Source organism: Schistocerca piceifrons, chromosome 8, assembly GCF_021461385.2.
Source record: "Schistocerca piceifrons isolate TAMUIC-IGC-003096 chromosome 8, iqSchPice1.1, whole genome shotgun sequence".
Lineage (NCBI taxonomy): Eukaryota > Metazoa > Arthropoda > Insecta > Orthoptera > Acrididae > Schistocerca > Schistocerca piceifrons.
In genome coordinates, this window is record NC_060145.1 from 348,850,870 (window position 1) to 348,870,633 (window position 19,764).

The following is a 19,764-nucleotide window of genomic DNA, read 5'->3' on the forward strand; positions in this document are numbered from 1 at the left end:
GGGACTTAACATCTGAGGTCATCAGTCCCTTAGACTTAGAACTACTTAAACCTAACTAACCTAAGAACATTAGACACATCCACGCGCGAGGCAGGATTCGAACCTGCGACCGTAGCAGCAGCGCTGTTGCGGACTTAAGCGCCTAGGACCGCTCGGCCACAGCGGCCGGCTTTCTTAAATTACTGGAGCAGTAGTATATTGGTCGGAAGCACTTGTTGGGCTGGTCGGTTGGTCGGTTGTGGTTGTGCGGCCGATACAGCTTGTACAGCCAGTACTTGTTGTACCGTCGTCTGTCAGGTAGCGATTTTTTGGTTCCTAAACGGAAAAGGTTGTATTGGATACTTCACATTGGCCATATGCGGCTGAGGAGCGGAAGCAGGGGGTGGAGGTGGCGGGAAATTCATGGTTTACACAAACATGTTCTATCAAAAAGCAAGCAAAACCTAAAACAAAGAAATTTGATTAGTTCTGATTAGATGCAAGATGCAAGAACACAACAAATTAGCAAATAGAAACACTGGAACACCATCATCTCTGCAAGTTAAAACACAGGAGAAGCAAGCAAAATCTTCGGCAAAGTTGATTATCTGCGATCGCCACTGAATTATTCTCTTTCGCCACCGTAGAGTCTTGCACCGCAAGGAGGCAAGGGGGAGGATTTTGCAATGGGTGGCTAGTATCCTCCTTCTACAACACAAAGGCACACATGGGTTAATACAGTTCTTTATTTACATGAACTGTAACATTTACTTAACTTCAACAGAGTCCATGTTTGTGGTACAAGCTCATCAGTAATAGTCCCACTACAGTCACTAATCTGGTCGCTGTGTACCGGCATAGCCTGTGGTTAACTAAATCTACTCTGCGAGTAAACTGACAGACGCCAAACTGAATGAATGAGTGAGTGATGCCGTCCGATCAGCAGCAGTGGCCTAAATTCATGCTGTTGAGAGGGCGTTGGCGGTATGTTGCTTGTGGGTGTGTCTCTGGTCTCTCTCATAATGGGCGCGCTTGATCCAGCGCCTACTAATCGATCTTCACGCTTCGTCTTTGTCGACCAGTGTGCTGGCAACAGCTAACACCAGCACACACAGTTAATAGGTTTCGTTGTTTTCTGTTCTTCCATGTTTTCCAATTTGGATAGACAACAGTGTTTTCTATTTCAAATCTTCTCGAGAAGTATTGGTACCTTACACTAGGGTTGGTATACTTTAAGGAAAACAAATGGAAGTTGGTCATATATCTTTTGTCACCTGTTGTTTGCTATAACTCAAGGTTGCTGCGCCTCCCACACAGATGGTCTTATCATTTAATTCCGTCCGTTGAACTTATAACACGGAATACACGTACACTTGCATGAGATGTGGCCTGGAACACAAATTGTGATCAGTAATACACGCCAGTGTTCATGCATTCAGTCACTCGTAGGCGCATTAATATAACAGGTCCAATTCCACGTTCTTCAGGTATGGCGTTACAATATTAAGTATTCAGAATAAGAAAACAACACTTAGCTCCACTCAGATGTGATGGTGCCGTGAGTTTTAGGATTCCAGTTAGTGTGTTATTGCCTTCAATTCCTACAGGCAGTCTTCGAGGTCCTTGCAGAGTACGCTGGGAAACTATCGACCAGGCTGCACGCAACTCGCAACTTCTGTTGGTCTTCCCTCAACTCGCCGCTACCAGTCCTTATGCGAGCCGGCAAGACTTGACTGATTTAACCATTCGCGGCTTTTCGAAGCCCATACCGGACAGCCAGACTTCCCCGAAAGCAACCACGCCAACCACGTGCGCTCCAGACAACTCCTTCTCCAGGCCCCGCCAAATCGACAACACACACACCTCCGACCAAAGACCGTAGCTAGCGACATACGAACAGATCGATATTGGCAACCTGAATAGTTAGTGGCGCCAGTGGAGTGCACTGTCGCCAAGATTAAAGCAGCCACGGCTCAAGCATAACGCACAATGTGTTGGCACGCTAGAAAGGACGGGGACGTAGACTAGGATCAAATCTGCGTAGCACACTGACGGACATGGCTGGCGCAGTGGCCATCCTGTGTATGGTTTTTAGGCGGTTTCCCTCTCTCATTTAGGCAAATTCTGGGCTGTTCTTCAGTTTCTACCGATACATTGTCTGGAGTAACGTAATGGTACACCTACCAGTGGGCATTAAGACGGTGTGCTGGCCGGTGTGGCCGTGCGGTTCTAGGCGCTTCAGTCTGGAACCGCGTGACCGCTACGGTCGCAGGTTCGAATCCTGCCCCGGGCATGGATGTGTGTGCTGTCCTTAGGTTAGTTAGGTTTAAGTAGTTCTAAGTTCTAGAGGACTGATGACCACAGATGTTAAGTCCCATAGTGCTCAGAGCCATTAAGACGGTATGTTTCCACACTTCGCTGGAACTCTGCTTTCAATGAGGTGTCTCAATGCCCGCGAAGCAATGGCAGTCCATTCATGCTGAAGACCCAAAACCATGGATAGTAGGGATGTTAGACACCAGGATGTGTAGTGAAATCGACATTATAATTCATTCCAAATGTGCTGCATTGGGCTGACGTCGGCACTGTTGCCAGGTCTATCCACTTCGGATTGCCTGACAATTGCTGCTTTATGACAGGGTGCAGCGTCATTCTGGCACAATCCGACCTCTTCCTCTACTGGACACAGTGCACCAAGCTGTAAAATACGTTCATATCCTGTACCTAGCGTTTTCTTAACGGCAATAAGAGTATCAAAACACTAAACAAAAAAGTACCCCTGCTGCTGTATCACCACCTTTTCCATACATCACGCTTAGCGCTACATGTGATCTGAAGTCACGTTTTCCAGGCATTAGGCAAATTCGAGGATCTATAGTGATTCATCACTCGAAATCATTGGTCTGCCGTCATGTACCGTCCAGTTCCAACTACACCATCTCGAATGTCGCTTAGCAATGACTGCAGAAATGTGTGGCTTTTGAGGAGTTGTTCGACCATTGTGCTCTTTTGTTTCTAACTTCTTCAGAACAGTCACCGCGCTACCTAAGTTGCTGGTAGCACTTTGGGACTCTACACTGATTTTGTACAACCATCCACCGTAATGTTCGACGGCCCCTGTCCATCAGTAGGCGAGGTGTGTCTGGTTTTGGTTTACCTGCAGTTCCTTCGCGTTGCCACTTCACAATCAAGCCACCAACAGTCGACTTGGGCAGCCTTAGAAGGGTTGAAATATCCCTGATGGACTTGCTACTCAGGTGACCTGCAATGAGTAGTCCACATTAAATGGCAATGAGCTCTCCTGACCGACCATTCTGCTGTTACAGCTTCTCTGACCAAATACAACTCTTCATCACCTTTCATATTCCCGGAACCGCTTCCCGTGACATTATTTCTGCGTTATGTATGGTGTCCGGATACCTTTGATCAGACAGTGTTCTGCACAAATGCAGTCAGTATGAATTCGATATTAGCTATTCTTTATGATGTTCCAGTTTATTGTGGACAACAATGACGTAGGTAATGTTGACTATCTATTCATAAGAGAATTCTTGATCGTTCGGGGCAACGATCCACGGCTTTTGTTACCTGTTGCTCACATGAAAAGGATCTAAGGAGGAGACAAAAAAAGAATGAGATACACAGTACGTGTCTACCAACTTTTCATTACATAAATATTTACCATCGAATATTCCGTTTTAAAAAATACAACAATCAGGCACTCTCTTACGTATTTATATTTAAGCAAATTATCATTTCGAGTGTCACTCACCTTCATTTAGCGTAATACATATTTTAATCTTCAGTAAGCACATCTTTAGAACATCAACGGCGAACTGGGTGCTGCAGTTGCCAAATGACAATTTTATTTAGTTAGTACACTTTCTGAGGTGTCTGTGTACGATATATCGCTTGTCATTATTTACTTACGTACTGCTTACTTTGTATGGAACTGGGGACCTAGAAACGACGGAGAGGCTTAATCCCCGGTGTAGCCTTCAGTGGTTCACAACCACACAACAGGCTGCAGCAGTCCACTCACCCCACCGCCGCCCCACACCGAACACAGGGATATTGTGCGGTTCGGCGCACAGTGGAAACCCCCGCCCTCCAACCCGGAACGTCTCACACCAGACGATTATAACCCCAATGTTTGCGTGGTAGAGTAATTATGGTGTACGCGTATGTGGAGAAACTATTTGCGCCGCTATCACCGACATAGTGTAACTGAGGCGGAATAAGGGGAACTAGCCCGCATTCGTCGAGGCAGATGGAAAACCGCCTTAAAAACTATTCACAGGCTGGCCGGCACATTGGACATCGACATTAATCCGCCGCGGGGCGGATTCGTGTCCGGGACCGGCAACCCGCTCGGAAAGCAGTGCGTTAGATCTCACGGTTAACCGGCCAGGCTCTACTGCTTACTTACTACTCTGTTTGTTGTTATTCCGATTTCCGCATTTATAGATGTGGCACACACACTTTTATACTTCTATATTGCATGAAAGCAGCCCAGTATCCGTCCAATTGCCGTTTGACATCCTTATTTACATTCGATATTTACAGGGTGTTTCAAAAATGACCGGTATATTTGAAACGGCAATAAAAACTAAACGAGCAGCGATAGAAATACACCGTTTGTTGCAATATGCATGGGACAACAGTACATTTTCAGGCGGACAAACTTTCGAAATTACAGTAGTTACAATTTTCAACAACAGATGGCGCTGCAACAAGTGATGTGAAGGATATAGACGACAACGCAGTCTGTGGGTGCGCCATTCTGTACGTCGTCTTTCTGCTGTAAGCGTGTGCTGTTCACAACGTGCAAGTGTGCTGTGGACAACATGGTTTATTCCTTAGAACAGAGGATTTTTCTGGTGTTGGAATTCCACCGCCTAGAACACAGTGTTGTTGCAACAAGACGAAGTTTTCAACGGAGGTTTAATGTAACCAAAGTACCGAAAAGCGATACAATAAAGGATCTGTTTGAAAAATTTCAACGGACTGGGAACGTGACGGATGAACGTGCTGGAAAGGTAGGGCGACCGCGTACGGCAACCACAGAGGGCAACGCGCAGCTAGTGCAGCAGGTGATCCAACAGCGGCCTCGGGTTTCCGTTCGCCGTGTTGCAGCTGCGGTCCAAATGACGCCAACGTCCACATATCGTCTCATGCGCCAGAGTTTACACCTCTATCCATACAAAATTCAAACGCGGCAACCCCTCAGCGCCGCTACCATTGCTGCACGAGAGACATTCGCTAACGATATAGTGCACAGGACTGATGACGGCGATATGCATGTGGGCAGCATTTGGTTTACTGACGAAGCTTAATTTTACCTGGACGGCTTCGTCAATAAACAGAACTGGCGCATATGGGGAACCGAAAAGCCCCATGTTGCAGTCCCATCGTCCCTGCATCCTCAAAAAGTACTGGTCTGGGCCGCCATTTCTTCCAAAGGAATCATTGGCCCATTTTTCAGATCCGAAACGATTACTGCGTCACGCTATCTGGACATTCTTCGTGAATTTGTGGCGGTACAAACTGCCTTAGACGACACTGCGAACACCTCGTGGTTTATGCAGGATGGTGCCCGGCCACATCGCACGGCCGACGTCTTTAATTTCCTGAATGAATATTTCGATGATCGTGTGATTGCTTTGGGCTATCCGAAACATACAGGAGGCGGCGTGGATTGGCCTCCCTATTCGCCAGACATGAACCCTTGTGACTTCTTTCTGTGGGGACACTTGAAAGACCAGGTGTACCGCCAGAGTCCAGAAACAATTGAACAGCTGAAGCAGTACATCTCATCTGCATGTGAAGCCATTCCGCCAGACACGTTGTCAAAGGTTTCGGGTACTTTCATTCAGAGACTACGCCATATTATTGCTACGCATGGTGGATATGTGGAAAATATCGTACTATAGAGTTTCCCAGACCGCAGCGCCATCTGTTGTTGACAATTGTAACTACTGTAATTTCGAAAGTTTGTCTGCCTGAAAATGTACTGTTGTCCCAAGCATATTGCAACAAACGGTGTATTTCTATCGCTGCTCGTTTAGTTTGTATTGCCGTTTCAAATATACCGGTCATTTTTGAAACACCCTGTATATATATGGTCAAAGCTATCGTTTGGTTACATGTTCTAAAGCACTATTTCTAATTTATTTGACACAGAAGCTTAAAATAGAAATAGTACTTTCAGAACCTGTAAGCAAAATAGGCCTACAGCATTGACCATAGATATAATTTTTAGACGCAAACAAAGATGTCAGTCGGAAACATGGAGGATATGTGCATCTTCCACGCATGACAGAAGTGAAAAAGTGTTCGTGCCACGTTTATAATTGCAAAAATTGGAATAACAACAAGCTGAATTGAAAGTAAGTACAGCAACATAACGTAAAGACGCAATTCACGAATTGTAGGACCTAAAGAAAATTGCTTTCGTAGGGCAGCTGCAGCAACCAGTTTGATGTTGGTGTTTTAACGATGTAGTTACTGAAGTTTCACATATCAGCTACGCTAAATTAAGATGGGCGAAAGCTCGAAATGCCCATTAGCTCAAGTAAAAACGCATAAAAAAAGTGCCGGCCAGAGTGGCCGAGCAGTTCTAGGCGCTGCAGTCTGGAACCGCGCGACCGCTACGGTCGCAGGTTCGAATCCTGCCTCGGGCATGGATGTGTGTGATGTCCTTAGGTTAGTTAGGTTTAAGTAGTTGTAAGTTCTAGGGGACTGATGACCTCAGACGTTAATTCCCATAGTGCTGAGAGCCATTTGAACCATAAAAAAGTGGCTGGTTGCTGTACTTCTTAAAATAATATAATCTACAGGCAAGTAGCTCAACAACCAGTAAAATGGATAAATAATTATCTTTGAACGTTATAGAGAGACGTACTCAGAACTGCGCTGGTGCTCTAGCAGCGAGTGTTGCGCGCTGCCCCAGCGCCGCCGCTGCCTCATGGCAAAATAGCGGCCGCGCGAGCAACACTTGTCCTACACGACGCCACGCCGCGGCCCTCTGAATATTGCGGCTCATTACATTTGCATACATCGACCCGTCTTCCGATACGGCACAGCGGCGGGACGTAACGGAAGATAATGTGCCTCATTAATGTTGTGCCCCTTATGGGAGGCCGTTTCGTAATGGCGGACGTCCATCAGATGGCCTGCGTCGCGCTCGCTGCCATTACTCCACAGCTGAGTCTGCAAGGAACGTTTTAATTCCGCTTCTACACCAGCATGCATTTTCAGGCATAAATCGCAGTCGCAAAAGGCTACGGATTATTCAGCAGTTCTAATAAACACCTCCCTAGTTGTCTGATTCAGTCGGTGTCTCAATGAAAAAGTGATTCCTTTGATTACTAACGACGCACAAATTACGCAATTCAGAAATAGCTACGTACATATAGGGTGAATCAGAAGTCCGCCGACAAACTTTCAGAGGTGGTAAAAAAGAAAAAAGGATCCAGTAAACACGAGCTCTAAAGTGCATATCCTAAGAACTATGAGAACCTTTTGATCCTCGTTACTGAGAGACACATCTCTTTGTTTCCATATTTTCAGATATATTTGTATGGACCAAAACAATAAAAAAAGATGTCTAGTAAAAATTGGCTCTAAAATGCGCACTACAAGAGCTATGAGCACTTATTCATATTCGTTACTGTGAAACACATCACCTCTACTGAACAAGTGCTTATAGCTTTCAAGGTGTGCATCTTAGACCCCATGTTTACTAGAAATTTGTTTCTTGTTTTGGTCCATACTATCACCTCTGAAAGTTCGACGTTGGAGCTCAGGTTCACTCTGTATGGGTAATCAAGCAATCACCCCGTTATTGCCGGCTGATGTGGCCGAGCGGTTCTAGGCGCTTCAGTCCGGAACCGTGCTGATGCTACGGTCGCAGGTTCGAATCCTGACTTGGGCATGGATGTGTGTGATGTCCTTAGGTTAGTTAGGTTTAAGTAGTGTTAAGTCTAGGGGACTGATGACTCCAGACGCCCCATAGTCCTCAGAGCCATTTGAACCATTTTTTGAACACACTTATTGACCGCTCCTTGAAAAGTACATAAACGTAGGAAACCAAACAATTACCATTACTTCTACATGTACGACTACTCTGCAGCTCACACCGAAGTGCCTTCAGAGGGTATTTATTTCCCAAACCGGTCACCTCGGCGAGAAATACACTTCTCCCCACTGTAGAACGTTTGACGAAGCTACGCCCTCACCTCTGTTTGCATCGCTTCATCACTATACAGGAGAGGCCCCGGGAGATATACTTTACGTTTTGGAGACAGATGAAAATCAGATGGGGCCACGCCCGGACTGTACAGAGGATGATCGATGATAGTGAACGCTAGGCGTCGAATTTTTGCAAATGTCGCAGCGCTCGTGTGTTGTTTGACGTTGTCATGCCGAAGGAGAGAGTGTTCCCTGTGTGGACGATCTCTTCGAATTCGAAACACGATTGCAGTAAGCTGTTTCCCATGCCTCCACGTAGCTACGTTACACATCGCCATGTTACACGCTACAGTTCAAGCTCTCGACAGCATAGGGTTGGAAATATATTGGTGAATAAAGATGTAGAATGTTACTATCTTTTGTTTTAATTAATAGTCTGGAAGAATCAAGATGTAGAATGTTACAATCTTTTGTTTTAATTAAAAAGCTTTAAGAGTTTTCACATAAAAATTTCGGAGGCGTTATTTTTCAGCACGCCCCTGTGTATACACAAAAACATTTGACGTGTTTCATAAAGCCATGCTTATGACTTTAAAACCGCTACAAACGCATACCAACCGAATAAGGTAAGTCTAGAAAGAAACTTAAAATGGAAACATTACATGAACAATTTAAGACTGTTAGACGCGTTTAGACTAGTTCAACAAGGGTCCCAGTCTCGCCTAAATTATTTACTGCAATTTCAGAACATAAATTTTTGTAGATTAGACTCCGGGCCTAAGAAGTCGGAATTAGATAGGATCGTCACCAAATGAAGCTATAAGACGAAATAGTGCTCTCAGGAGACGGCCCAAACAAACCTCTCAACAAAAGGGATTGACGAAAAAACCGATCACAAAAGTCGCAGCGAATTGAAACAAGTACTGACTCAGTTAATAACACGAACACGAATACACGCGGAAGTATTAATTTCTCCGACATGTTCTACTGTTCACGCCAGTCAGCAACTTGAAACTGACACCCACGTATCGCACATACGGAAACAATTTTCGATTCTTTATGAAAGCGGACGTAAAGGAGTGTCTAAAAAGAAAAATAATTTCCACTTCACTATTTAATCTACCCACACATATAGCTCTCCGACGTAATCTCTCAGCTGTAAACAGGAAAACAAAACCAGAGTTATGCAAAGCGTATTGGAACGGAATACAAAAAATGTAACACGGAAAGACAGTGTCAGAAATAAAGACTTCAAAAGCAAAACAGAAGTCAACAACGGGCTGCTTCAGAGTAAATTTCAGGTAAAAGTAAAGTCTGTTCTTCAACCTTGCGTCTGTGCTATTGTCCGGACTGTAGCTAGTGTGCAGCCTTTCTTCGGTGCGGCACTAGGACGGGGAAAGTGGTGGATAATTCACCCCGGCTGCCTTTTACTCTAGGCAAAGATGGACATGAGCCGTCCTAGAGGGGCTGGAGCAAGGCAAAGTCTCCACCCCTGTCCAGAATTGAAACCAGTTCTTCCAGGGCCTGAGTACTGTGCTCTATCTGCTAGAGAAGACTAGCCACCAAAAGCAAAGAACAGGATTTTCGAAACTTTCATCTGAGTTAATATCACTTCTAGATGAAAAATAAACGAAACACGGGGTCAGTCTTAATTTACGCATATGGCCACAACACTGTATCTTCAAACACAGGGGTAAGATTTTAAGGGTTATATCTTTTACATGCATGCACATAACCTTAGGGTGAATTTCGCAATTACTTTTGGCACCAAAGTTTTAATTTGCCTTTCAGAAATGTTCAGTTCATTTCCCCAGATTTTTCTATCTTTCAAATGTGAATTTACAGTTAATAAAGATCACCAGTCATCGTCGATTAGTGAGTATGGTGTTGCATTCTTTAAAATATATACCTCCCATTACCATAATCCAACCAACTTGCTAAGCTGCAGTGACTACACATATTGTTAATTGATTACGAATGAATAGAATATAATACTCTGAAAAATCTCTTTTTTATTCATTTTTTGCAACCTCACAGTGCAGCTTAATCGGAGGAGATCCATCATTTTGATATTTTGCATTCATATCACAATGCTTGCAGCAATTTACAGGAAAGAAAACAAAAGACAAGCTACTGGAGGTTCAATTTAATTACCCTTTACTTATACAGAGGTACGTTTAAACATTTTACTTTCAACATAATGTCTTCAAGATGGTATCCACGCTGCTCTATTCATTTGGAGAGTCCAGTCGGAAGTTTCGGTCCACTTTGTCCTCCATGTCTCTGTCTACGTTGCCAATACACACACAAATATAGTTCTGCAGCTCACCCAGTGTCCGTGGACGACTGGTATGCATCAAAATTTTAAGAGTGCCTAATAATAAAAAGTTGCGGGAACTCAATCTGGTGAGCTTGATGGACACTGAAGATCGCCCCTCACAGAAATGAAAAGGTTGGGGAAGTCTTCGCGTGGAAGAGTCACTGACTTTTGTGATGTGTGAGCCATGGCGTCGTCTTTTTGGAACCAGATATCCCCCACACCCATTTCTTCAAGTTCGGGAAGGAAACACTCCTCGATCATCTGGGCATAACGCTCAGGATTGGCCGTAACTGCACTATCGTTCTCTTCAAAAGACCATGGGCCAATAGAGCCAATTTTGTATAAAGCACACCAAACAGTAACACGTTCTGTATGCAGGGGTTGCTCAAGAAGTTCTCGGGGGTTCGTGCCGATCCATTATCGCATGTTTTGTTTATTCATGCTTCCAGAAAAAGAAAATGAGCCTCGTACTGCCAGTTTGTATGGATGAAATTTCAAGTCTTCATTAAAAAAAAAATCTTATCACCATGCGATCACAAACTGCAGGAGCAGCTAAAAGTTTGCGTGCAACTCGCTTGGAGTACCCAAAATCGCCAGCCCTACTTAGTCGACTTTTCCTGCTGAATAGTGGTTCCTGTAGGTTCTAGTTTCTTTTTCTGTACACTAACAGTATCGATAAACGTGCCCATTTACAAAACAATCGATTTTAGATCAGATACCTGCAGCCACGATATTAAACTGTTCCCTCAACGCACACTGACTTGCGTTGACCAAACGGCTACTGCAACAGTGCGCCGCCAAGGCGAACGCGCGTTCGTCTCTCGTCCGCTGCATTATCGCAACTAAACTCACCTTAAACAAGTTAGTTCCCCCTTTTCGACCAGGAAAACCCCACACAACAATGGATAACAGCCAATGTGTGTCACGTGTTTCAAATAAGAATGTTCTCGCGCCACACCCTGTACATACGTAGAAATAAACATAGCACTCTTAAAAACTTGGACCAAAAATCTACTTGAAATATCACGTAACAATGATATACATTGTGCAGAAAACTAATAATAGTCAATTACTTTCAACCTACGATGTCTCTGTAAGTATCTTATAAATTTCTAAAAGGAGTTTACATACCGGGTGATCAAAAAGTCAGTATAAATTGGAAAACTGAATAAATCACGGAATAATGTAGATAGAGAGATACAAATTGACACACATGCTTGGAATGACATGGGGTTTTATTAGAACTAATAAAGTACAAACGTTCAAAAAATGTCCGACAGATGGCGCTTCATCTGATCAGAATAGCAATAATTAGCATAACAAAGTAAGACAAAGCAAAGATGGTGTTCTTTACAGGAAATGCTCAATATGTCCACCATCATTCCTCAACAGTAGCTTTAGTCGAGGAATAATGTTGTGAACAGCACTGTAAAGCATGTCCGGAGTTATGGTGAGGCATTGACGTCAGATGTTGTCATTCAGCATCCCTAGAGATGTCGGTCGATCACGATACACTTGCGACTTCAGAAAACCCCAAACCCAATAATCGCACGGACTGAGGTCTGGGGACCTGGGAGGCCTTGCATGACGAAAGTGGCGGCTGAGCACACGATCATCACCAAACTACGCGCGCAAGAGATCTTTCACGCGTCTAGCAATATGAGGTATTTTTTTTGTTCTAATAAAACACCATGTCATTACAAGCATGTGTGTAAATTTTTACCTCTCTATCTACATTATTCCGTGGTTTATTAAGTTTTCAAATTTATACTGACTTTTTGATCACCCGGTACATTTTTAAATTTAAGACACTTGCACAGCTCCTAAGCATTAACACTTTCCTCTTCTTTCTCACCGAAACCACTGTCCTCTAGCCGCAGCGTCACGATACATTCAGGATATTTTTTCTTCTGAGTGGTCTGAGCGACCCGCAACGAATTTCTCTCCTGTGCCAACTTTTTCATCCCCGAGTAGCACTTACAACCTACGACCTCAACTATCTGCTGGATTTATTTCAATCTCTGTCGTCCTCTATAACTTTTACTTCCTACAGCTCCCTTTAGTACCATGTAAGTTACTCGCTGATGTTTTAACTGATGTCCTGTCATCCTGCCCCTTCCTCCTGTCCTCGCTGGTTCTGTGGAGAACCTCCTCATCCTTTACCTTATCATCCATCCAATTTTCAACATTTTTCTATAGCACCGTATTTCAAACGCTTCGATTCTCTTCCGTTCCATATTTCACTGCCACACAATTCTGCGCTATAAACGACCTTTATTGAAAATTTTTTCCTCATATTAAAGTTTGTGTTTGATACTAGTAAAGTTCTCTTGGCAAGAAATGCCCTTTTTGCCTTTGATAGTCTGTTTTTTTATATCCTCCTTGCTCCGTCCATCATGGGTTATGTTGCTGATTAGGTAGCAGAGTTCCTCAACTTCATCTACTTCTGTATTACCAATTTTGAAGTCAAACTTCTCGCTGTTCCCATTTTTGTAATCCATGGTCTGCGTTGATTAGATGATTCACTCCATTCAACACATCCTGTAATTCTTCTTCACTTCCACTTACGATAGAAATATCATAAGCGTATCTTATGATTGATATCATTTCATTTTGAACTTTAATTCCACTGTTGAATCTTTCTTTTGTTCCCGTCATTGTTTCTTCGATGTACAGTTTGGACAGGAGGGGTGAAAGACTACTTCTCTGTCTTACACCATTTTTAATCCAATCAGTTAGTTCTTGGTCGTCCACTCTTATTGTTCTCTCTTTGTTCCTGTAGATATTGTATATCGCACGGTTTTCCCTAAAGGATACGCCTATTTTTCTCATAATTTCGAACATCTTGCACCATGTTACATTGTCGAATGTTTTTTCCAGGTCGACAAATTCTATGAACGTGAGTTTTCTTCGATCTTACTTCCATTATCAACCACAACGTCAGAGCTGCCTCTGTGTTGCCCTTACCTTTCCTAAAGCCAAACTGAACGTCATCTGAAAGCTCCAGAATATTTAGGACGTCTGGGCCCTTATTAACTACACCAACGTCATTCGGTGACCGCCGGCCGCTGTGGCCGAGCGGTTCTAGGCGCTACGGTCGTAGGTTAAAATCCTGCCTCGGGCATAGATGTGTGTGATGTCCTTAGATTAGATAGGTTTAAGTAGTTCTAAGTCTAGGGGACTGATGACCTCAGATGTCAAGTCCCATAGTGCTTAGAGCCATTTGAACCATTTCATTCGGTGACCACCAGACGTACAACAAACATCCAGACGATAATCACACTCGCCACATACTTTTGTAGGAATGTCTGGAATTGCTTCACACACCCTTTCACTACTATTGCTAAGCGGTATCGCATTTCAGTCAAAAGGGATGCACACAAACGAACACTCCTACAAACCCCAACAGAAAACCACATACCGTTATATCAGGCGACCTTGGAGAGCAGTCGTGGGATGTGCTATCTGTTCGCCACACACTGCCGACCAGTTGTTACAGGGCCTACGCTCGACGAAAGTCGCACAGTACAGTTACAACTGAACTGCTCAGTTGGTAGAGCACTTCCCCGCGAAAGGCAAAGATCCCTAGTTCGAGTCTCGGTCCAGCACACAGTTTTAATTTGCCAGGAAGATTCATGCCAGTGCACACTCCGCTGCAGAGTGAAATTCTCATTCTGGAAGCATCCCGCAGGCGGTAGCAATATCCTTTCTCCCAGGAGTGCTAGTTCTGCAAGACATGCAGAAGAGCTTCTGTGAAGTTTGGAAGGTAGGAGACGAGGTACTGGCGGAATTAAAGCTGTGATGACGGTTCGTGAGTCGTGATTGGGTAGCTCAGTTGGTAGGGCACTTGCCCGCGAAATGCAAAGGTCTCGATTTCGAGTCTCGGTCCGGCACACAGTTTTAATCTGCCAGGAAGTTTCATACCAGCTGCAGAGTGAAAATTTCATTCTGAACTGCACCAGTTCAAAGGGAGAATGCCTAATGAATTTGTTGCTGTGTTATCGTCACATCTGTTCAACGCAAAGTGTGTACTGAACGAGTAAGCAAGTGGGATAGTGAACGTTTTAACTGCACCGGCGACCACATGAACTTAAAACTGCCGCATAGCCGAGCTTCGATGCAGAACAAAAAATTTATCCTGAGATTCTATCTTCATTCACACAGAAAATATATGGGGGTTTGACAAAATATCGAAACACAAATGTAAAATCTAGCCAAGGCGGCCAAATAGCGCTGTTATATATGGCCACGAACGGCACCTGTGCAACGAGCTCAACACACTCCAGTGCCAGCCGTGGTCAAAACAGTGTTCTGTGCAGTTGCGGATGCATTACGTCTGAACAAAGTCAGTTCGAACGTGGGCAAATTGTTGATGCTCGTATGGTGAATGCTTCCGTAACCAAGAGAGCGGAAGTGTTTGGTGTTTCGAAAAGCACGGTACAGAAGATTCATACCGCGTACAGGTAAATTGTAAAATCCTCATCCGCTTTCTAGGGACGAGGACGACAGTGTGTGCTGAGTGATTGTGACAGAAAGTCATTGAGGAGGAATGGACGAAAAATAAGATGGCAATGGCTGCAAAAGTCACAGCAGAACTGAACGTCGCACTTATGAACACAATGAGAGCTCTATGTGCTGGGGATTGCACAGCGAAATGCAATTCCAAAATCGCACATCAGTGATGAAAATGCCCAAATAGCAAAACGTGGAGATGAAGCCCTAAAACCTAGACTATGGAGCAATGGAAGAAAGTCATTTGGTCGCAGGAATCTTATTTCACAGTGTACCTACCTTCTAACCGATTTTACGTCTGGCATACGCCGTCCCAAGGCTAAGATGCAGACTGCTTGCTCCCATGAGTAAAACATGGCGGGTCGGCTATCATTTGGACAAAAAATCGTGGTATTTCTAGGCTTCATGGCTACTCTGCAAGGACAGATTGCCGCGCGGGATTATCCGAGCGGTCTTAGGCGCTGCAGTCATGGACTCTGCGGCTGGTCCCGGCGGAAGTTCGAGTCCTCCCTCGGGCATGGGTGTGTGTGTGTTTGTCCTTAGGATAATTTAGGTTAAGTAGTGTGTAAGCTTAGGGACTGATGACCTTAGCAGTTAAGTCCCATTAGATTTCACACACATTTAAACATTTTTTGAAGGACAGATTACTGCCAAAAATTATGTATACGTTTTGGCTCGTCAGGTCCGTCCTATGGTACAACGTCTGTATCGAATAGTGATGCCTTTTTTAAAACACGACTGGTTTTGTGAGAAAGAGGAAAAATTTTCGAAACTGCCCTTGCCACCACAGACACCTGATCTCAGTTTTATTGAGTCCGTGTTATCCAGTGTGGAAAGAAGGATGCGCGATCGCTTTCCACCTCCCATCATCGCTACGTGACCTTCCCACTATTTTGGAGGAAGAATTGTATAAGATTTTCTTGTAAACGATAAGAACCTGTATTTATCCATGTCGAGACGACTGGAAGCTGTTTCGAATGCTAACGTATTATGAAACCAGGTAATTATTTCTTTGATACTACCCGTGCCACAAGGGAACTGGTCGGTCACGACACGAGAAGATTTCAAACCAAATGGAAGAAATCATGAACAGAATTGCCGCCGGTAGAAGGTATAGGGGGAAAAGACATGTAAGGGGAACGATAACGATCACATTGTGAAGGTCTGTACAAGGCATAGAGCATTTTGTCTATTCTATGCGAGTGTTCATTTATTGTTCATAATCACAGCCTGTTAACTGAAAAGCTTAAATAGGCCACACAGATCACATTTCCTTGGATAGCAATAAATTTATATATTAACTACGTAACCCTGATAATTAATTTTTTAAAAATTACAACTAATTCAGCTAGTACAATAAAACACTAAACCAATTACCCAACTACTAATACTATGATAAGCCCTACAGAATCTTCTCTATTTGTTTATTTATTTTGGTGCATTTAACTTGCAGGCAGTGATTTCCGCTACGGGATCCACCCGTATACTATCCCGATCAAAAGCCCTTGTCTGCTCGATTCTTTGGGCGTCGCGCAGTACACAAAGAACTCCCTAAGGAGGTTAAAGAAATAACTAAACTAAAATTATTGAATTGTGTAAAGGATACTTAAAAGTACCTGGTGCGTAATACATTTCATACAATGAAGGACTACTTAGATAATACACAGTAAGGATTTGGTGAAACATGTAACGAAAGTAAGTAAACAATAATAAGTACAAAGTGTAATAAAGTTCATCGTATTACTAAAAATACCTATAGGAAACAATGCTTACCTAAAGAACTTAAGGTAACTTGAAGGTTACAGAGCCCTTACTAAAAAACTTGAAAGCATAGTAGAACGAAAACTGCCGAAGAAGAGGAGTATTTATTGCTGAACATTTTCATGTACAGTCAATCACATTAGCTCTCACGTTGACTTTATTACAATCTTTTTGTGAAGATCAGCAAATTACACTTTATATGCCGGTCCACATTTGAAATCTATGCACTGATTATCTTATTTAGATGCTTGATTTTTTAAGTACACATTTATAAACCACAATCATGTCATTCCACCCATAAGTTTTTATTTTAGGAATGTTTACATTTGATAATCAAAATTAGTGTTTTAATCAGTATGTATTTTCCTTTCTGTAGGTAGTACGTAAGTTTATAGAGTCTACTTTCTTCTAAATATTACACTGATATATCTCAAAAAATTCAGTCCTCTAGTTCAAATATATTTTCTGTGCATAAAGTAAACACGTAAGAAAATCTGACTCTCAGGAAGTTCAATATAAAATTTTGTTTCGTCTGTGACTCATCTCTGTTGTTTCTAACACACTCGAGTTGGATAATCTTCTTGGTCCGAATGTTCCTCATCTCCTGTCTTCCCTTTCTTATTTCTCCTCTTTATTTTGGCGTCTTTAATTCTCAACGACTCACTATTCAGCCTCGGTCACTCTGACGGAATCAATTCCTAACAGTGTCTGTCTCACATTAAACCCAGAATTTATTCATAGTAACACTAGAACTTCACATCTGCTAAGTGCCTCACATTTAAACACATGGCAAGCATAATAGTTTTCGAGAATGACAAAAGTGCAGCAACACATACATCATGAAAAGTTTATTTGGAAAACAACAAGGGCGACATAAGAGTATCGCAAAGCGTACCTACCAAGAGTGTTGTCAACTTGAAAAACAATGGTACAGTATGTGTTTTTCGAACAGGAGTCTAACGACAACACTAACATGGGTAGCAGCAGGAACATGGGTGTAGGCGCACACCGAGTTTTTAAACAACATCCTGAGGACCAATTCAGTTTTTTAATGATATTCTGGTCAACAAGCTCTAAACATCGATTTCAGAAGGAAAACAGAAATATCGATTTTCTGAAGCGGATTCACAGGCAAGTTACCTTAAGCTAAAGCACTACGACACAGTAGTGAATCCAGAGTGCATGTATGCTAGTGAATGTCGAGTGTTAAATTACACGCTTGGTAGATTAGAACTATTAGAACGAATAACTATACGGAAAATGTCGTCAGAAATATTCAGCATTTAGGGAATGACGAAATAGCAACGAAATTTATTAGAACATAAAAATATTTCAGAAGCAATAAGGAAGGGGAGGCAGCCTTTTCAAATATATTTCCAGAATGGACGACAGGGAAAAGAAAATAGCAGATGTATGAGCTTAGGATAAATTTGGAAACGAATAACATATAAGATCAAGAAATATTGGAATGAGAGATTTTTAGGAAATAGGAGTGCAGTCGCTTGGCTGAGTGGTCATCGTGTCTGACTGCCATGCAGCAGGCCCAGGTTCGATCCACGGCTGGGTCGGAGATTTTCTCCGCTCGTGACTTGATGTTGTTTTTCCTCATCATCACCATAGTCAACCGAAAAGACTTGCAATTCATCCGTAGAACTTCCCCCTGTGGGGTCTCCCGACCATCAATGAGGTATGATCATTTCATTTCGTTTAGGAAACTGGAAATTTGTGGTAAGTTCCTATGGGACCAAACTGCTGAGGTCACCGGTCCCTAGGCTTACACACTACTTAACCTAACTTAAAGGACAACACACACACACACACACACACACACACACACACACACACACACATACATGCACACACACCCATGCCTGAGGGAGGACTCAAACCGTGGCATGGCGTCCCAAACCGGGCGGCTACCCGTGCGGCTTTCGCTTAGGAAAAATGATTTAAATCTGAGAGTATTTCAAGGCAGGAGGGACAGAATAACCGATACAAAGTGGTCTGTAGACAGGTAAAAACGAAGTGTCACAGTGAAGAAATGCTGTAAGAAGAGGAAAGAACAACAAAAGAATGAAAATTGGACGTGGTCCCAAGAAGGTCTTAAAGGGAGGAGAAGAAGAAGAAAAATTAAAGAGCTCTGGTGGTTTATTCCAGGTTTTCGCACAATAATGTCTTGCTTCTTTTTTGATAAACATTGAAAATACTAACATGTTATCCTCTTTATGAGCTCAGCATCTCTTTCATGACTTAGGTATGTTAACTCACTTCGTTCGGCGAGTAAATGAGAAGCTATGGTAGCAAACAGTGGAAGCGAAACATCGTCGCTAACTGTTGATGCCAGTTCATGGTGTGTTTGGTGTTACATTACGAAATACACTCCTGGAAATGGAAAAAAGAACACATTGACACCGGTGTGTCAGACCCACCATACTTTCTCCGGACACTGCGAGAGGGCTGTACAAGCAATGATCACACGCACGGCACAGCGGACACACCAGGACCCGCGGTGTTGGCCGTCGAATGGCGCTAGCTGCGCAGCATTTGTGCACCGCCGCCGTCAGTGTCAGCCAGTTTGCCGTGGCATACGGAGCTCCATCGCAGTCTTTAACACTGGTAGCATGCCGCGACAGCGTGGACGTGAACCGTATGTGCAGTTGACGGACTTTGAGCGAGGGCGTATAGTGGGCATGCGGGAGGCCGGGTGGACGTACCGCCGAATTGCTCAACACGTGGGGCGTGAGGTCTCCACAGTACATCGATGTTGTCGCCAGTGGTCGGCGGAAGGTGCACGTGCCCGTCGACCTGGGACCGGACCGCAGCGACGCACGGATGCACTCCAAGACCGTAGGATCCTACGCAGTGCCGTAGGGGACCGCACCGCCACTTCCCAGCAAATTAGGGACACTGTTGCTCCTAGGGTATCGGCGAGGACCATTCGCAACCGTCTCCATGAAGCTGGGCTACGGTCCCGCACACCGTTAGGCCGTCTTCTGCTC